We start from the raw sequence: 21,830 nt of genomic DNA, 5'->3' as shown, positions 1-21,830 counted from the left end.
CTGTGCTGTAGTCGACGAACGAGCAACAAGTCTCTTAGTGTGAAACTGAATTAGAAAAAGAAAGGCCGAACTACGACTTCTTGGATTAAGACAAACCCTTACTTTCGAGTTCCCAACAGGATTTAGGAGGAGGAGGAGAACTAAAGGAGGACGTGGACTGCTCTGAAACAGAGTGAGTATTCCAGTGTTTTCGGTGTGGTCTGAAGCGGCTTTGTTATCAACAGGTGCTGCAGGAAGGAGCAAGCTAGCTAGTTAGCTACCAGTATTAGTTTGATAACGTTCAGTAAAATTAACCCACATAACGCAAGATAAAGTACGTTTTTGTGAGGATGGCTACTTGCTACACTGATGCGAAAATGTATACCATCTGAAAACATACTTTATTTAAACTGAACATGAAGCCAATTAGCTTATAGCTCAGCTACTTATTGGTTACTTTGATAGTGGAACTGGCTTACCAAAACAGTAATTTCTCTTGTTGTAACGATAACGTGCTCACTTAAGGCTAGTTAACTTGTGTTCTGTGAAGATGAAGTGTGCTATGCAATCCCGTTACATTCTTTCAAATCTTTCGTTGAAGTTACAGTAAGTTGTTATTACGTAGGATGCTAGTTTTGATCATAACAGCTAGCTCCTGCCTGCTATGTAAAGTCAATGTCAACACTAACAGTCGCTGAAATCCACTAAATTAAAAAAATTAAGGTGGTGTGTGGTTGTCAAAACAGACTAACGCACGCTGAAATAAGAAGTTAAGACTGTTTTATGAATCGAGTGCAATTTCTTATTTCTAAAATGCAGCGCGTAGCTATGGGCAATCAAGAACCATCTGCTGTATACATATAGTATGTTGTTCTCTGACAGCCGTTGTTTTCAAATGGATGAACTTCGATTATATCTCTACTGCCAACATAAGATCACGCCAATACAACAGAAAACACTATTAAGGCATGAGTATGTTGTGTGACTTATGACAATGTTCTTTTCTTTAAGTTTCTGTATGTTTTCCTCTGGTTTCATCTGGTTTCACATACTTAGATTACTCAGGATTGTGAATGTCATTGTATAGCAAAATGTTCAGGACCACAGCTGGTGGCTCTTTTCTTTCAAGTAACAAGTTGTGTTTCTCAGGTACTACAATTTTTGCTGGGATGCAAACAGGGAGGATAAGTTAAAAGAACTGCAGACACAGATATGTAAAGACAGAAGAGGGGAAAGGCAAACATTTTACTTAGTTACTGTATTATCAGTCATAAGATGCTGTGTTGAAGTGCACCGATTCTGAGATCACCTAATGTCAATGAATGATTCTCCCTTCGCAGTGACATGATGTGTGTTGAGGCTGTCAGTGCTAATTTGGTGATAACACTATTCTGTTTTTGCAGTTTGTCTGACACATTGTCACATTTATGAAGCCAGATTGTGGTGTGTTTGGGGCAAGCTTACAATCTCTCTTTTCAACAGACACTGTTGAACTGCCCTTGGACAAGAAGAGTAGTGGAGTAATATTTAGTATCTCAGTGTCACTGACTGACAGTTCTGTCCTGTTAGATGAAGGTAAGGAATGTAGGAGTGAAACTATCACATCTAATAAGGTACTACCAGCTAATAGGATTCAGTGGAAATACAAATGAGTGTGGCATGATAATGTCCATCACTGCTGAAGTGTGCAATAAGATGCCAACTAATGAAAGAGGACATGTGATACCGCAAAGACAATGAGAAGATCAAATCATTGACTTAACCAAAGTTATTTACAGATTTACTTTGTGCTTTGTATGATTCTTTATAATATGATGGATTTAGGGAACAAACACTGAATGGCTGTTTAGATTTAACGAACACAGGGAGTGCACCACACATGGCTCCATAGTTGCAACCTTCGCAGGTTTGATTCCAGCTGGCATCCTTTGTTGTCATACATTTCTGTCTCTCCCCTGATTTCCTGTCTGCCTCTACCAGTCACTATCTAATGTAAAGGCAAAAAAAAATGAGTGGCTTGTGTGGCTCAAGTGATCTATTACAGGAAATGATGCAGTCTCCTTTGTTGGAGATGGTTGTGGCCTACAGAGGAGAAATGCACAATTACATGGTTTAATTTAAAAACAAACGTAAAATGGACTGTATTTGTAAAGGGCTTTTTTAGTCTAGTCTCCCGATACTTCGACATGTAGACTGACGAGGCCAGATTGAGCCACTGACCCTTGGATAAGTGGACGACCACCCTACCTCCTGAGCTACAGCCCCTGTAACAGAAAGAAATATCATCCATCTGTTTTCTCTCTGTTTTGGGCCCATCATAAAGTGATTTTAAGGCTAACACTTGATACAATTAACTCCCCTGATAAAGTTTTTTTTTTCTTAAAAACTAATGCTTGAAAAAGTTAACATCCCTGATAAAGGTTGAGCCATCACAAAACAGAGATAAAACAGACGGAAGGTATTTCTGTCCATCATGGGTTTTTTTTTTTCTGTTAAATTTCCTCTATCATGTGTTTGTTGGTCAACAGACACAAACCTGCCAGAGACAGCAGATATATCTTATGCTAATGAGTTGAAATTAGGTCAGAGAGATGTTGGGGTGTAACCTAATGTTATGGACTTATTGGAATATTTTGTGCCATTAGTCACAGACAGTCTTAAATGAATCCTTTATTTCTTCACAACAGAATCTTGAGCAGTTTCTGATCAAATATGTATGAGTTATTTCTTTTCCTTTTATTAATAAGCAGCAGATTAATCAATTGAAATGATGGTTAGTTGCAGCACTATTTGCTATGAAATTGTTTTCACTGACAATTTTGATGTATATTTTATATATTTTTTTAAGTCCACACTGTGGCAAAGACTGTTTTAAACTGATGTATTACATATTGTGTTTTGGTAGCTGTATGTGTGTCTGTATGTTGACTTTATATGCCACAGCATGAAGACTGTTTCTGTGTAGAGTTTAACAGAAAAGGGTGGGGTTTTTCAGATGTTGCATAGTGGCAGAAACATCACTGGTTGTTATGTTACTGACAGGTTTGGACTTGAGCCTAACTTAAGTTCCTATTTGATATTCCCTGATGCTTTTAACAGCAGCTTAGAAGCCTTTTTCATCTGCCATATTTTACAAGTGTTTACAGTGAAAAATAAGTATATGGTGTTTAAAAATGATGGCTAACCCCCTATTGACAGATGAAGTGGCTGTATAGCACAGTATGTGAATACCCTGGTACTTAAAACTGAAGTGACCTTCAGATAGGCTGTACTGCCTGGTATCGTTAAGGTTACACACACAAACACACACACACACACACATATATACACAGCGCGCTAGTGAAGCAGAGAGGTGAGGACAGGCACATACGGCCACAGGCCAACAAAATACAGAAATCCTCTGTTCTCTGGAATGCGTTCTTGTTCTCTCTCCAACTCTCATTCTCACTCTGGATCTCTGAACTGATTGGGACCCAGAGTTCACCTCAAATCAAAAATGTGTCACCAACTGAGGATTAGAGCTAATGTTGTCACCTGGTCAGTGTTGCCCTCTTAGAATATGGTGAAGGTTCCTTCCTGGCGATGGCCAGTAAGTGTGCCTAATTCTAGTGTGCTGTTTGAGCTAGTGAGTGCCAAAAAGTGGTTCACCGTTTATCGGTTTACCACTGAGGATGTTTTTGACCAGTTATGGTAGTCTAAAGTTTAATTTGCATATACAAAGACAGTGCTGCGTGCACCAGTCTGAGGCCATCATCCAGTTGGTGTGTGGGATGATTGAGACCATATGCATGGTAGTAAACAATGATAGAGACAAAGAGCTTGTTTGGTACTTGGAGCCCAAGTATGTTTTGCCTTTGAGAGCTACTGTGACAAAATCTTCATGAAAGTCAAGGTAATGTCATTGAGTACCTCAAATAAGTTATATTTAATAAGTGAACTTAATAAAGACAGCTTTTAACATAAATTATGAGCATGAGAAGGGTGTTAGTTATATTATGCCATTATTAATGCATTAGACTGAGGAAAACTGCTACTCTCCCCAAAGTATGCTATCTCTGTTAAGCTCGTGTAATACTGGTTACTATTAGCATTAAATGTAAACTTGATTGATACAGCGACCGCCTTTTTAATGGAAAAGGCACCACTCCTAAGGGTGCATGGAAAGTTCAGAATAGACATAAGCAATTTTAGCTTTGGTCAACCAGCCAGAATAACCTTTAAACAACTTTACCATGTGACCATCCCATGCAGTTCACAAGAGCACTCCAACATGTGAAAATCCACAAAGAGAGCAGAAACATGTTATGTCCTCTCTGCCAGTCTCTGTTCACATATGTGGTCTTTTGTTGTTATCTTGATGATTTAATGTCCAACACAATTCATTTCATTTCATCAGTACCCCAACCAAGTCACTGGCTTACCGTTATGCTTGTAGCAGGAGCAGTCCATGGTGACAAGTGAGCAGTAACCTTGTTAATCCCTGGCAAAACTCAAAGTAAAAGCAAAAAGTAGCAGTCCACAAACCCACTGCCACCAGTGTTAATGCTGGTTACTCTTAGTGTTAACTCTAAACTTGATTGTTACTTAGTTAAAACTACTTTTCAGTCGTGATTTAAGCATGGCCTGTGCTTTACGGGTTGGTGGGGGGCTGTTAATTGCCTGTCAGCTTTTTCCTGCTCCAAACTGTTGTTATTATCAGTCACCCTCAATGGTGGGCAGATTTATAATTCCACAAATATGTCTCCATTACAGTTTATAGCACCATTACTTCATTGTTGAGAACTTTTCTGCTTAAAGTATGTCAAAGTTTTTTCAGGAGATTGATGAAAGGTTATTGAAATATGTCATTTTTTTCATCTTTTCTAAGTCAGTATATCATAAATGACTTATTATTCTATTACAATTTATTCTAGCTGAAACCCATCTTATGTCTGTAGCCCCCCTCTCTCCCTTGGCTTTGTCTGGTACAGAGTGGTACAGCATTTTTTTGTGGTGCGTGTGTGTGCGCATGTCTGTCTGTCTGTCTGTCTGTCTGTCTGTCTGTGTTTTAGTGTGTATTGTTAAACACAAGATAAGAAGCAGCTCTGTTTCTGCTCCCATTGACAATCACAGTACATTCACACTGACTCACTGCTTTACTCACTCTTTGTGTCATATAATGTTAGTTGGTTTTCAGCAGTTGCGGGAACACTGCACCTTGCTCCATGCATGCTCTTAAATTGGGCACACATTATATGGCATAAGCCTGATTTTAACATAAAATTGACTAATTTTAGAATAGGGCTGAATTTCTCCCAGAATTGTTTTGTTTTAGGTGTACCTTTTCACAGCAGCTGACTAATTGCCCCAACAATTAACAATCTGGCTGTCAGATGTCTAGCAGGTCAGAAATTTTGGTCAATTGTCTGCAGTTTGAACTGTTCCACATAGGGGTGGGCAATATGACCTAAACTTTATATCACGGTATGCTAGTTTTTTATTTTGATGGTATCATATCACAGTATTACAACAATAAACGGGACACTCCACTCCACTCAAAATGTAATTCTACCTATTACATATCAATGTGGCATGCAGCAGAGGGGGCTTTCCTGTAACACCAAAACTGTCTTAGCTTGCGTTTCATTTGCACGTGTGGGGTTAATTTAAACACAAGATACTTGTGCTCAAAAAGAGGATTCATTCTCAGTGAAGAACCTTGGAGCTCTAATCTGCCTCTATACCTGCCAAAGAGCAGTGATTCCTAACACGTCTCTGGGGGTCATCAGGTGGAAACCTCCCTTCAACAGTGTTTCGCCTACTTAGTCCCACTACACCTCCAGGAGGTTAGGCAGTGAACTCCGGCGTCCCAGAGTCACCCCCCCCCTAGTGCCAGTTCACACTGCTCCTACACAATCCAAACAGCACCGCTGTTCAACTGACCCAGAGATGCTCCAGGTAGTGGCCAGTACCGATGCTACCATTTAACTATTGCTAATGCTACTGCTAACCGCTAGGAAGAACAGAAGAAGACGATACAGTTCCGATGCTACCATTTAGCTAATGTTATGTGCTAACCGCTACCTGCTAAGAGGAACAGAAGAAGACAATAACGCTAGATTCACCTATACTGTTAATGTTAATTGCTAGCTACCAATACTAACTGCTAAGATACTATCATACTCTCACCGCTTTAGCTATTGTTAGCTGCTACAATGCTACCACAGGCCTAGATGCCACATGTAACTGCCGATTGCCACACTACCATCATCTACCCCTGCCTCTCACCAACTGCACCAAGAAAAAGCGGGGTGGGAATACAAACCCTGGTTCGGGTAGGGGATAGAAAATAAAGAGGTAGAGTCAAAAGATGAAAGTAGGGATTGGATACAGACCCTTGTTCGGGTAGGGGGTGGAAAATTTAGAAGGTGCTGAAGGTGGAGGCCTAAACCACAGACTAGATTTAACAGCCTCTTCTAACATTTCCTTCAAGAAGCAGCAAACCCTACCATTTCCTTCAAAAAGCAAACAGAGCAGGAAAACAAACCCTAACATTTCCTTCAAGAAGCAGACAAAACAGGAAAACAACCAAAAAGATCAAAAAACAAGCCAACTCTGTGTCTTACCACGCAAACTCACCTGAACAGGCCGCATGGTCCCAAAGAGAGACTCTAGCTGGCCACACCCCCACCTTATCTAAACTTCCTGGTTCTCTTCCTATTGGCAGAGCGAGAAGATGGGGCGGGGAAAGCAGAGCAGAGGAGAGGTGTCTTGTTCAGACTTTAACCTCTTCTCTTGCCGGGTTAGGCATGCATGTCCTCTGCCTGCCCCCCCACTGTCCCTATTTCACCCCCAACTACTATTATTTCTCCTGATCCATATCCACTGACTAGACCTAGCAGCCTCATCTGACATCTCCCTCACTGTCTTTCTTAAATTTTGCCCATGCACTCCCAGCTCCCTCAACAGTGAAACAGCTGACCCTGCAACAAAACCTCTACACCCCACTTCAACCGGACAGACCCTGGTCTTCCATCCCCTCTGCTCAGATTCTGTCTTTAAATCTGCATACTTAGTCTTCTTCCTTTCATAAGCTGCCTCCACTGAATTTTCCCAAGGGACTGTTAACTCAATAAAATGCACAGTCTTTTTACTCATGGACCATAAGACAATGTCTGGCCTCAGATTACTATAAACTATTTCCTGGGGCACAACTAGCTGTCCTCCCAAGTCGACCTGCATTTGCCAATCATCAGCCCCTACCAGGCAGCCACCTCCCTGCTTTCTCCCTGACTTAGCAGCTTTATTTTTCTCCCCCTCTCGAACAAACTGCACATCTAACCTCTCCTTTCTAGAACTTCCAGAATTCACCTGCTTCCTTCTCTCCTCAATGCCTGCGGCTAAGCTTCTCAGCACCTGATTATGCCGCCATGTATACCGGCCTTGTGATAAGCTAATTCTACAACCTGACAAAATGTGCTTTAAACTTGCTGTACCTGAGCAGAGTGGGCACGATTGATCGCCCTGTACCCAGAGACTTAGGTTCTGCGGGGTTGGCAACACATCGTATGTCGCCCCTATCAGAAATTTAATACGGCCTTCCTCCATATTCCACAGGTCCCTCCAACTAAGTTTCCTCTTCTCAACACCTTCCCAATTCAACCATTGTCCCTGTTTGGCTTGACCAACTGCTTTTGCCCCTCTTAACAACTCCTCCTGCCTACGCACCTGTTCCACTACAAGCTTTCTTTTCTCCTTTAGACCTGCTTTATTCCACACTGGTTTGCCTGGGCCAAGCCCCAAGCCTCCCCGGCCAAATTGAACATTTCCTACTATTTCTGCATGCCTAAGAGCTGCCTCTGCCTCCTGCACTGCTGCCCTTGGGTTCCATTTCCTCCCCCCAGAAGGATTCGGAACCACATTGCTAACTAACATGTCCTTACTCCCAGATAATAAAAGTTCTGTCCTAACCTTAGTGCATTTAAACTCCTCTGTTAGACTGGATACTGGCAGCTGAAGCATTCCTTTCACATACAAAGCTACATTGCTTAAGCACCTGGGAGCACCCAACCATTTTCTAATATAAGAGCTAACTAGCCTTTCCATTCTCTCTGCTACAGATAATGGGACTTCATATACTGACATTGGCCACATTAACCTAGGATACAAGCCAAACTGCAAGCACCACAACCTCAGTTTTCCTGGGAGCCCTGATTTATCTATTCTCTCCAGCCCTTCTGCAACATCCTTTCTAAATTGCACAACCTGTTCAACATCATTCAGGTCCACATTGTACCACCGTCCTAGACTCTTAACTGATTTCTCCCTAATTGTTGGGATTTCCTCACCATCTATAGCAAACTTTCTATCACTTACTTTCCCTCTGTATATTATACTGTATGAAATAATGTTAGGTCTGGCTACGTGAGACTACACAAGAAGCAACTTGAAAAAACGATTTCTTCCATCCAAGCTTCTACTCTGTTTATTTAACTGGTTTCAAATGAAACTTAACATTCACACGGTTTCTCTTGACTGTCCATCAGTATTAAATACTCCAGTGTGTTGCCTCCAATAGATGCTACTAGCCATATTAACTGAAGAACGTGCTAATGTATCTACATTCAACAGGCTAACCATCAAAATTAACCATAAAGCAACATAAAAATGGCAAAAGTCAACATGTTCTCAAAATTAAGTTTGAAGTCACTACTGATCCATCCTTGGGCTTCAGTTTTGAAGTGAATCCTGCTTTATATTGTCCTCAAAGCAATCCAAAGTAGCGCACACATATAGGCGAAGAGTTTCCCAGTTGTTGTCATTGTTGTGGGGACATTTCCATCAAGTTAATCCACTGGATCTTCACTTCCTAGGTTGTGGGAGTAGATTAAGACTTTTATGTTGGTTCTTGCAGCCAACAGCATAGAAATTGGAGTGCTTTGCTCATAACTTTATGTTCTACATCTTCATGTTACTGGAGTCAGTGTGAAAGTGAGGAAAATAGTAGTTACTGGATTTAACTCCTGTTCTATGAGTATGTGCATAGCCCTCTACCTGCATGTTTCCAGAGCCACAATAAAGCACGCTATTTTATGCTAAAACATAAATCTGTGGCCTGATTTCCCTCATGGCTGCTGTCAAAATCTCTTAAAAGGTGCAGTAAGTTTGTTGTTATATTACTGGAATAGTGTTTTACGTGATGTTTAAGTGGACAACTCCTCTATTGCTCAACCTCCTGAGCCACAGCTGCCCATATTCTGCCTGCATAGGAAAAAAGACCTACAGCTCAATAAGGCAAATGACATAAAATCAAGAAATCTACAATATGTTGTAAATTGACTATTGATGAATGTACATGTTAAAAGCATGTTGAAAACTGCATTATTGGCTGATAAATGGCCAGTCAGTGGATGTTTTGGTGCCAGATGGTTAGTTAAACTGTGTGACTAGCTAACTGTCCATGATAGGTGACGGTTCATTGGCGTTCAGTGATCTGTAGTGCCTACCAGAGGGGAGAAGTTGGAACAGGTTGTGTCCAGGATGTGAGGCATCTGCAGTGTTGCTTCCTGTCCGTTTCCTTAGTCTGGAGGTGTGTAAGTCCTGAATGGATGGCAGGTTGGCACCAATGATTTTCTCACCAGTCCCTATAGTCCATTGCAGTCTGTACTTTTCCTTTTTGGTGGCAGACCCAAACAAGAAGATGATGGATCTGCATAGAACAGACTAGATTATTCCTGTGCAGAGCTGGATAGTCAGTGACAGAGGCAGGTTGAACTTCCTGAGCTGATGCAGGAAGTACATCCTCTGTTGTGCTGTCTTGATGATTGAGGCTATGTTTGAAGTCACACTTCAGGTCCTGGGAGAAGAAATAAGAAATAGAAAAGATATTTATTGCCACAAAAAAACTATTAAAAAATATTGCCTTAAAAAATATAATGCCAACAATTTGATGAGAATTTCCCCAGTTTTAACAGAAATTGCACATGGATAGAAATTGGTGGGTATGGATAAGTTTAGTCCAGTGTTTACTCTGTTGCAGGCACGCTAGTGAAGAAAATTGACTGGTTTCAACCCACACTGGGTCTTCCTCAGGGCTTGGCTGGAAAGAGGACTCCAGCTGCTGTAGCTGGACATTCCAGGTTTCACTGTCCTACCCTCAGAAGAAGCCAGTTGCTTCTTCTCGTTGTTACACAGTATAAAGAAACAAATGCCACACTGAGATAATCCTCTACCTTCAACTTCAGAGCTCAAGTTTACACATCAGTCCTACTTTACATTATGTTTTGCATCATATCAGTCACCTGACACCCACAGGAGGAAATGGAAGGCTCCTCCAGGACATAACAGGCCTTTAGCAATACTTTTTACAATATAAACTTTAATTATGTACATGTTCTTTGCTAACCATTTAAAAATATTTAAAAAATAGGTATCAGAAGTTGTAACGGGAATTTAACTCTGACTCTGCTGATGCTTCTATTTTCCGTGAGCTAATGTGTAAACTTGTTCACGCATACCAATTCAATGTGGCAGGCAGATTTAGTGTTAAGCACAAATCTGTCACCATTGGAATTTGAAAATAAGGGAAATTTTCTGGCACCCTTCTCTGGGCTGTCCCACCTTCCTTACTATTGGCCACATAACCCTTACATTTAGACACAGGTACACACAGTGAATCCTAACATCATCACTTGGCAACCGCCTGCTTGGAAATACCAGAGCAACAAGGATTGGGTTAACATTATACATTTCCTACATTATACAAATAAAAACACAAAAGGGCATATAAATTCAGCACTTATGTCTTGTGATTTTGAGAGAGGCTACTGGCAAGTGAGACAATTAGTCGGAGAAGGTGATTGAGGAAAAAATTGATGGCAGAGATGGTAGAAATGCAGTCATGCTTATGCTTGGCGGATTTGTCACTTTTATATATTCTACATATTTTCTATTATTATATTTTACAAAAAGAATGACTTTTGAATGACGTTGCTCTTCATTAAGTATGGCAAAGCTTCATCCCATTTGGCACTCTCTCATTCTTCTTCTTCTGCTTCTTCTTCTTCTTCTTCTTCTGCTTCTTCTTCTTCTTCTGCTTCTTCTGCTTCTTCTTCTTCTGGCAGATGCCCTTTCAGTGAATGACTTTTCATCAGTAGATGTTACAGCTAATGTTCTACATACTGGCAGCTGCTGTACCGGAAGGGAATTTCGCAAACACCAGAAATATTATTGTCAGTGCTTACATTCTTTTTAGAAATGTTAAAAATACAGGAGATTAGCAAGAAAATGTTCAAAAAGGAGGACAGTGGGAAGGGTAAAATACAGCAGAAACCCAGGAAAAACGGGAGAGTTGACTTGTCTGGTTGAGCATGTAATTTACACACAGCTCTCACTATACCGCTGCAGGATGAAGTAGTTAATTTCCCAAGTTAGTGGCCAAGTTGGTGGCTTGTAAAATATTGCAGAGAATTGGAAAGCTGATGACTGCAGACAAAACATTTACATGATGTGAAAGAAATCTTGAGAGCTGGTTGACTGAAGATGGATTCAGGAGATCTGGATGTCTTATGCAGATGCGTTTATTGAAGTTCAACTCGAAAATAGAGATGAGCTGAACGAGAGTCTGCATAAAGCCATCCAATTCTGAAGGACACTTCCTGGTGGGGAGTAGTTAACCTTACCAAACCTGACCACAAGATTTACTCGATGTCCAATATACATATGTTAGGATTCTAGTGGGTGTGGATCCTAAACAAGAAACTACACCTACCTAAGTTATGTTGTATGGCACGATCAGGTCACATATAATACATGCTAATGGGAGACAGTCAGTCTGTTGAATCTGGGCTACAGTACATCTGCTACAACCTTGGCTCCCCTGGGAGACAGAGACAGCACAGCCTTATCAGAACAGCTGCACAACCCTATCATTCTTAAGAGACATAGAGTCATGCTACCATTTATTCAGCAAGTCAGCAACACTCTCTGAATGTAAGAGATTGGGGGTTTTGACAAACATTGGCAATGGCGATTGGCTGAGTTCATAAATGGTTGTTTTTTTTGGGGGGGGCAATTTATTGGTCTGCAGACACACATGTACAATAATATTGGCAGTTGCCAGTTGTTGTGGCCAGTTGGAAAATTTTAACACATTGCCCAACCCTAGACGGATCCCGTAGCATGTGCTCCTTCTGTGACTTGTAGTGGTCACAGATGCGCTCCCAGCATTCTAAAGAAACTTTAGACATTTAGCTACACTGACATTTTACGATAGCATGATTATGTAGCAATATAGCCTACCAATGTGATGTCACATTGTGAGGTCAAAGGCAAAACTATAACTAATTAATATGCACACTTACCACCAACTGGTGAGGAAGTCTACTACACATGGTCTACATGTGCTTATTGACAGTGTTGCGTGTGAATTTCTTAATGTCACAGCAGATGGCCCTCAGTGTTCTAATCTGTCAAAATATCCTGACCCCAGGGTGACTTTTGGGTCGCAGTGGGTAGCACCAGGGTTTCAAGGTTCAATTCACCATCATTCTGTGATTGAGTCGTGATTTGTGAACAGCCCCCCCTCCTCTCACCTATATCCACAGAGCCAGCTCTCCTGACAAATTTGTTGAGTCTCTTTCTGTCCCTCTCAGAGTTTCCACAGCCCCAGCAGACCACTGTGTACAAGGCTGCAGATGCAACCACAGAGTCATAGAATGTCCTCAGTAATGTCCTACATACTCCAAAGGACCTCAATCTTCTCAGTAGATGGAGACGACTTTGGCCCTTCCTGTACAGGGCATCTGTGTTGGTGAACTAGTCCAGTTTATTGTTGAGGTGGACACCCAGGTATTTGTCCTTCTCCACGATCTCAATGTCCAAGCCCTGGATGCTCACCACTGTAGTCTGTGGTGCTCCTTAGTCTTGCTGGCATTGATGTGGAGTTGGTTTAATCCACACCAGTCGACAAAGTTAGTGATGACTTCCCTGTATTTCAAATCGTTCCCCTGCAATACACATCCAACGATGGCTGTATCATCAGAGTACTTCTGGAGGGGGCAGCTGGGTTGAGTCTGAGGTCTGATGTGTATAGAGTGAAGTCAAAAGGAGAGAGCACAGTACCCTCCATGTTGTCAAACTGTCAATGTCCTCCCTGTGAGGACTGCACAACACTGCCCAGTCGGTGGTGTCAAAACAGTCCCTCAGTGCCATACTGGACTAATCTGACCATGTCTTCCCATACCTAATGGTTGGCTGTTGTTTACTTACCAGTGGTATGTAAGTAGGTTGCAGATGAAGGCATTCAACTCATTTTCAGTATTGTTTTATGTATACAATCAGGTACTTTGTATTGAAACTTATTAAATACGATTGCACACACATTTGATGACAGAATGCTCTACTGTTAATTACTATCCTTGTAAATTTTGTGTTGCCTATCAGATACGTTTTTCACAGCTGTTTTGATGTGATTTTGTCCAATTCAGAGTGGGAGCAAGGTGGACAGCAGACATAGACCAAGGGCTGTAGATAACTAAGCTTACCCATTACCCCCATTAGTCTTTATTTAATTTGTGTTAATTTCAGGCCCTGACCTGGTTACTCAGGTAATAGCTTATGTCAGCATGATAGTTGGGATCGAATAACCCTGGAAAGCTCATATTACAATTGTAGTGCTAAGATGCTGGCTCTTTGCCTGTTAAACAGGTTGTGGTCTGTGACATGGAAACAGGTTCTCACCATGTCCTCAAACTTGGGCTTACACAACATTACGGGTATATTATGAACAACTTTTTCAGTGCTTGTACACATACATTTTGGTATCTGGAGTCTCTAGCATTAGCTGCAGAGACTTCGGTAACTCAGCAGTTTTTCAAGTGCTTAAGCAAGTCACTTTGTAAGATCCACCTTCAGTTATTGTCTTGCATGGTAAAGGATAAAGTAGGGATGCACGATAATTATTGGGCCGATAGTTATCGGGCCGATAACAGGAAATTATGATGTCATTCCAATAAGTCCGATATCATGACGAACAACCCCGATAACATATGTGTTTTTGTCAGCACGGCAGTGCCTCGCTCCCACTATGAGACCCGAATGGTCTGCAGTGAATGCTGCGTTCAAGTGACGTTAGCATAATCAGAAAAACTCTTTCTCACTGGGAAAAATCAAGAATACCCCCTCATGCCAGAAAACAACTCATTAACTCAGTCATAATTTTGCTAGTTGCTGACTTGAATTAACATTCGCAGTATTTTTTCACATGTTACACACAAAAATAGAAACATGAACTTAAATAGGCTGAAAGAACGACTGGCAAACGAGGGAAGGGGGGAATGTACGTTACACCATGAATGCAGCATGCGGCACAGCCGGCTTATGAAAACAGAGTTCAGACTTCTTCAAAGTTTCCGAAGAAGATTGTTCGCTGGTTATTCATAACAAATGATCCAAGCGAGTTCTACTAGGAGCGAGAAATGGCACAAGCTTTAATACCCGATCAGTCACCTGAAACATAACCACCGCTTTGACGGAGTTTGGAAAGCGTATGAGGACGGCCGGCCCGCTAAAGACACTAACGTTAGCAAGCCAGCCGCAAAGAAGCCACCGGGACTTACGCGTCGGCGAGGCTTTCGACAAGTCCAAGAAATTTGCCAAAGATGACCCACGGGCTAAGGTTATTGAAGATTTAATCATGGACGTGATGGTGCTTGACTTACTATGGACTGCCCTTCTTCAGTTTGTTTACATAGATAAGTCTAAGTAAGGGATCATGTATCTTCCTTCAGGATGACATAGAAGCCTGACGCGACGCTTCTCTGTCATGGGAAACTGCTCACTTTACGTTATCCCTCTTAGAACACGGCTTATTACTAAAGCATTCAATAGTGTGACACAAAATAGTGATTAAAACATATTTTATTGATTTAAAATGAGTCTACTCTTGCCTGTCACCGCTCTCACTGCGCAGCGGCTCTGAAAGTAAACACGTAACTCTGCGGCGGTCGGCTAGTTTAGCTGTAGTTTGCGACTGTTATTTTTCACAAAATGGATGAATATTTTTCCGACTCTGAGGTGGTAGACGATGACTTTGTTTACGATGGACGTCCTTACCGTTTTGAGCCAGAGTACACGGACGAGGAGCTCGTTGAAAGGAGGATGCGGAGGCAGAGAGAGGAACAGCTGGCCAAACAACAACAAACGCGTATCTCCTGGCCGCAAGTCCCACTCTGAGCAACAGAGGCATTCCTCCTCTGTTGTCATCGATGAACATTGTCCACAAGAACACCACCAGTTGCCGTTTACTCGTGGACGCGCAACCGTTTGTTGTTGTTTTGGCCAGCTGTCAATGTGTGATGTCAGTGTGTGATGTCAGTGTGTGATGTCAGTGTGTGATGTGATGTCACAGTGTGATGTCAGCGTGTGATGTCAGTGTGTCATGTCACAGCGTGTCATGTCACAGCGTGACGTCACTGACACTGTGTGATGTCACTGTTATTTCTAATGTCACACTGTGATGTCACTGTGTGTGATGTCACTGTGTGTGATGTCACTGTGTGTGATGTCACAGTGTGACATCACAGTGTGACATCAGAAATAACACAGTGACATCACACAGTGACATTAACTGACATCACATGGTGATGTTAGTGACGACATGACACACGCAGCATGCGGCACAGCGTGCTTATGAAAACAAAGTTCAGACTTCTTCAAAGTTTCCGAAGAAGATTGTTCGCTGGTTATTCATAACAAATGATCCAAGGGAGTTCCACTAGGAGCGAGAAATTGCACAAGCTTTAATACCTGATCAGTCACCTGAAACATAACCACCGCTTTGACGGAGTTTGGAAAGCGTATGAGGACGGCCGGCCCGCTAAAGACGCTAAGGTTAGCAAGCCAGCCGCAAAGAAGCCACCGGGACTTACGCGACGGCGAGGCTTTCGACAAGTCCAAGAAATTTGCCAAAGATGACCCACGGGCTAAGGTTATTGAAGATTTAATCATGGACATGATTGTGCTTGCCTTACTATGGACTGCCCTTCTTCAGTTTGTTTACATAGATAAGTCTAAGAAGGGGATCATGTATCTTCCTTCAGGATGACACAGAAGCCCGACGCGACGCTTCTCCATAGGAAACTGCTCACTATACGTTATCCCACGGCTTAGAACACGGCTTACTACTAAAGCCTTCAATAGTGTGACACAAAATACTGATTAAAACATATTTTATTGATTTAAAATGAGTCTACTCTTGCCTGTCACCGCTGTCATTGCGCAGCGGCTCTGAAAGTAAACACGTACGTTGCGTAGCAACCGCCTTTCACTGTGCGCAGGCCGGCAGGCAGGAAAACTGATTTCTTTACAGATATTCAGCGAAATCATGTCAAATGTGGAGACGTGGCGGGATATCCCAGACCTGAGAGAGACATAGCTGGAGACAGAGTTTGGTTTACCGCTATTTTTTCGGACTGATGGATAAAAGTCCAGCATCAGCTGATTTCTGCTTTCAGCGTCAGACATTAAAAAATCTGTCTCCAGTTTTGTCTCCACTCAGCAGTCTTTTAGCAGACCGATCGTCCATGCTGTGTTTCTCTTGGTGTTTTTTTTGTGTCTGTTGGCTTCAATCTGGTCAATCTCTGCGTCCTCAAGTCTTTTGTGTCTTAATATCGCTCCTGCTGTCGGTCCAGCGTTGTTCTTTACTTTTCTCGTCTTTTTTGCTGGGGACATCATTCTCCAGCCAAGTGTTTGGTCCTCTCCAAACAAATTAAAAATAATGTACGGAAAATGCTCCATATTATGCCACTCAAATCAGCTGGCGATTTGTTATTGAGCTTGGTACCTTAAGGGATTGCCCCTTTAGTCTAACTGTTAGGAACACGCGATTGGTCAATCAGAATTGAGTATTATATGCACTGTGCATTATTTTTGTTGTCATTGAGGAATGCACTTTTTCAGTTTGTTTAAATAGAAATGTTTGAATCTAACTTGTGTCAGTGCATTAATTTTCAATGTATATTTATTTTTTGTAAACTTCTGGAATACACTTTTTCAGTTTCTGATGCTGATTCCTGTATTTGCATCATTTCAAGGGGCCTTTATTTTTTATATCAGTAAGTAATGCACCTTATTTAAATTGATGTGAGATATCAAATAGGTTTGTTTGATAGCTTTAAGAACATGTTTGAGAGGCTTACCAATAGTTTTTCATTGGAAAAATAAATATCTCTTCATTTAAAGAGTCAAAACTGTTTTTGGTTTTGTTCGTGGTATTGATGTCATGATGTTAGGTATATGTGTATGTTATCGGTTGTCGGTATCAGCCTTTAGGAGCTGAAAGTTATCGGTTATCGGTATCGGTTTTAAAAAACAGTTATCGTGCATCCCTAGGATAAAGTTTATTCCATATAGATATCAGCCTCAGTATGGTGTCACTGGTCTGATGGAACTAACGTTTACATAGATGATAACACATGGTTGGCTGCAGTAATCACTCTACTATTGCTGTAATCATTTTCATACATTTATAAGGCGTCTTTTTACAAGAAGTAATTACTTGACTATTTCACATTTTCTCTTTGTGTCATATCGTACTTTCCACGTCCTCCACACCCTGACAATTACTTTAAGTATCTACATTACATAACTAACTCTCTACCTCTTTGCAAGAAGTGCTTTATACTTCACTGGGCTTTTTCTCACAAATGTAACAGCCAGAGCTGTGCTAAGTGTCACCACAACATGATGCCTCCCTTTTTGTTTTGGCTGTGATGTACTAGAGTTGAGGCACATAAGCAGACACACTACTCCAACTGACATCCTCATGACAGACCTCTACTCAGAAACAAGTTGGTGCACGTTTTTCCATCTGTGTTCAACTGCTCATGTATGACTCAGGAATATGGTGCCGTGGAGACCTGGCATTGTGTGGTCGATGTTAAGTACAGTAGAATTAAGTAAGTAGTAACAGTGATGAAATCTCAGCTTCGTCGTCTGTCAACTCTGTTAGCTAACAGCTAACCAGTCCATGCTGCCAGCTCTCTCCACCCACACCAGCCACATTACGAAAGACAAACGTAAAACAGAGTATATGTTTGCAGTTTATAAAGTTTATGCTTTTTGATCTTGTATACATGGTAGAAGTGCAGCTGGATTGGGTGACAGTGATTCCCTGGTTGTAAAAACACCAGCCGATGACTGATGCAGAAGTTGGTGGGCGTACCTTCTCAACCCTGTGGAAGCTGACCTCTCAGAGCTGATGGGGCTTTTCGGGAGGGGATATTAAAGAGGCAGGCATTAAAATGTTGCAGGCAGAGATGTATGGAAGTTCTGCAGGTACGGACAGTATGGAAAAAAATGTTTTTTGTGTTGAACAGTTTGTTTGAAATGAGCACTTTAAATGAATTATTTAAATTTCACTCTGTTTACTTCTTCTTCTTTTTAGTAACTAGTAATACATCAGGATGATTTCCTTTTACTTGTTTTCCTTTCTTGGGGCCTCTAAATGAGTTTCAACAGCCTCATGTTTATCCCTACCGTGTATTATATCCATCATAATAGTGTTAGCAATTAAATGTTTGTCGTTGTAGGTGGAAGGCGGCCCCCCCAAAGGAGCTGCTTAAATTTTCCTGTACTTCCCTCTGCTCAGTGATGTCCCAGCATCAGACACTGACTGCTCAGACTGCATGGCCTTTATCGCTGTTTTATGGCTCCTTATCACATGCTTCCCTCGCTTCCACAAATATCTTTGACCACACATAAACTTTAAAATACCATACAGAGAAGACTGGAAAAGCATTTGATAAAAATCCTTGCATTGACACAACCACAAACTGATTTTTTGTGTTAGTACTCTTTATCATTCTGTGTTCTGGATTTTTGTTAATCATTAAAATTCTTTTGGATTGGAAAGTTAGATCACAGAACAATAAAATGTCTTTTGGACCAAAAGTGAGGATATTACTGTACTCAGTCCAGCAGTGTTAATGGTAATAATTAACTGAAGAAGTCAGAGAACCCCACGTGACAAGGGAATGGACTGAACTAAGTCCCGTTTTAAATAATATGCACCAATATTCCAGTCTTTTTAGTCAAACAGTTAAGAAGTACACTGACATTTTCTATGGTTCACATTATGCAGGGAAGGATAAAAATGTCAAATGGCAGGTAAATTACCCCAAATTTCTAAACTTGGTTATTTGTTTAATTGATATATTTCACTGATTCAGAGCTCTACAGTGTAGATAGAAAACATATATGCAAAATATTTCACATGCAAAATTAATTATGTTATTAAAAATATGAACTGTATTGTGTTGAAACAAACTTTGGCCATAAGTATGGCACTGACAATTCAAAAATGACACTTCAAAAATTCTAATGTGACTGCTGATATTGATCAATCAAATATGATGTGACCACACTTAATATGGTTCTTAGTCAGCTGTGTAACTTAGGGTGGAATTTTATATAACTTCTGGCACCAATTTTATGTGAGCTGTAGTTTCAGTGTCATGTTCTACATCTTACCCTTACATGTAGAACAATGATGGCAATCAGTTCTATGCAGTGTGGATCCAGTTTTTTAATTGCTGAAGAAGAAGAAACATGGTATCTGAATCAGTATCGTATGAGAAAGTAGGATTGTGCATGCCTACTTTAAAGTAGTAGTATCAGTATTTTGTTACAGTGGTAATACTGCACTGTTATTCACAACTTTTCAAGCTTCATGCAGCGATCAGTGCAAACACACTGAGAATGTAATAATAGCGTGTTTTGATCACTGACACACACAAATGCACACACACACTCTCTCCCTTCCCCCATCAGTGGAATTTTGTTCCCAGGCTGCCTGGCATTCCACACTGCTGCATCATGGGACCTTTGCCGTGTGTGTGTGTGTGTGTGTGTGTGTGTGTGTGTGTGTGTGTGTGTGTGTGTGTGTGTGTGTGTGTGTGTGTGTGTGTGTGTGTGTGTGTGTGTGTGTTTATTTTTACCTGCTCTCTCTCACTCTCGCTTCATTCATTTTCTGCCTTGCTTGCCCTCATGTGGCCCTCCCACCAGTGTCATCCATCCACTCTTCCCTCCTACCACGTACTCATTGCTTTGCTGTTCTGTGATTTTGTGTTGAAGGTTGTCAGGGACATCAGCTGGTTTCACATTTAAAGGCGTAGCAAATATGTTCAGGTCCTTTTTGTTTCCTTTTCGTGTCCTTGAACCTCTCTCTAAATGCCCGAAGGACTTCTGCACACTCACCAGCATATACCAATGTCATGGCAGGCTTTTGTTCTTGCAGAGTAAAAAAATGCACAGTGTAACCCCTTTTCCAGTTGCACTTGCCACAGCTTTAATTTTGCTTCAGTTTGTTTCACACTGGAAAGCAGAGAGCTGAGAACGTCCCCAAGGTTTGGACCTTGAAGCTTGATGTTCATCTCGGACAGGTATTTGGGCAATGTCCACTATTCAGGCTAAATCACACAGCCTCCTGCTGTCACTGAGTTGCAGGACAGGTTTTCCCTTCATCTCCATGAATTGTTTTACTTCTTACCTCAGTTGTTAAAATCCCGTGAGCATATTTGCATGACTCAGCTGTTACAGTGCACCTTGAAGTGGTGGCTGTTTAGCCCTTTGCTTTTGATTAAACTTATAGTGGAAATTGTCAATACATTGTTGAGCTCCGAGGTGTGTGCACACAGACTCCCTTGATGTGTGATGCACTGGCATACAACTAAATCACTTGGATCGAGACTGAGATGACTCTTTTTTGACCTGTGCAGGCTGGGCTTTCATCTGTGGCAATCTTAATTTTTCAAACAGTAGCTCAAATTTGTTCATAACCAAAATAATTTTCTCAAACAATTCCTCAGACAAGAATTGTTCCCTCATGTCAGACTCTCTGCAGTAGTTACAATTGATTTTAAGATCCTTCTCATTTTATACAAAGCCCTTACTTGACTAGGACCAAGCTACATTGCTAACTCCTGTGATAAAAGAAGAAAATAATCAAATGTGGTGAAGTATGGTATGGTATGATTATTTTAAATCATTTCTGAATTGAATTTACTTAATTACTGCATTGTGATACTGTTGCTGTTATATAAAGTTACATACACCGTGATAGAAGAATTTGCAGATTGCCCACCCCTACTTGAGTGGTTGTTTACTTGTTTATTCTGCGTTATTTTCACTCTCCTCCATGTTTGTTTGTGTTTTTCGTCATGCAGATTTCCTGTCTGCATCTGTGCTGTGTGAAAGAATGCAAAGCATCTTCCAAAGGACCAAAAATATTGTCCTAAAGAGTGTGTTTTGTAACACAATGAGTAACAGGACATAACATGAAACCATAGATGTTTTTCTATTGTCACATGATATATATATATATATATCATATTGCGCAGTCCTAATTGTATATGATATTTGATTTAATATGATTTTGTTCTACGATGAGAAGTCCAAATGTCTTCTGTGGAAAAAAAGCCTACTTTGAGCTGTTTCTGCCAACTTTGTTTCATTTTTGTTTTTTAAATCTTCTACAATAATAACATTGTACTCACCATGTGTTTTGCTGTGATCTGGAAACACTACAACCTGCAAACTATAGTATCAGACAACTTTCGAGAAGTTTAATACTTAATCTAGGCTTAAAGTGGCACTGTGTGAATGCATTAATTAATAGGCTTATACTATCACTGCCCCATCGTTGGGGCACAAGTAGATCTGACTATAAATACATTTATGTATTCCATTAAATACTTATGAAATTAAATATTAAAATTAATGTGTTTCTTAGATGTGTTCTTATGCCATATATGACAATATCCCTATATCCCAGTAAGAGGTGGGTACCCATGGTTTAAACTGTGAAGTTACCA

At 41.0% G+C, this 21,830-nt stretch overlaps 1 protein-coding gene across 1 annotated transcript in view; it reads left to right on the top strand.

The window, feature by feature from the left end:
• The window catches only part of pals1a (protein associated with LIN7 1, MAGUK family member a), a 42,228-nt gene continuing 20,398 nt past the window's right edge, over positions 1–21,830 (top strand). Inside the window, exon 1 of the mRNA XM_041954442.1 lies at positions 1–172. The gene's annotated coding sequence lies outside the window, so the exon portion shown is untranslated. The remainder of the gene's footprint in view (positions 173–21,830) is intronic.

Source organism: Chelmon rostratus, chromosome 15 (genome assembly GCF_017976325.1).
Source record: "Chelmon rostratus isolate fCheRos1 chromosome 15, fCheRos1.pri, whole genome shotgun sequence".
Lineage (NCBI taxonomy): Eukaryota > Metazoa > Chordata > Actinopteri > Chaetodontiformes > Chaetodontidae > Chelmon > Chelmon rostratus.
Note: the sequence above shows the minus strand (reverse complement) of the source record. Positions and strands in the feature narration are given on the sequence as shown.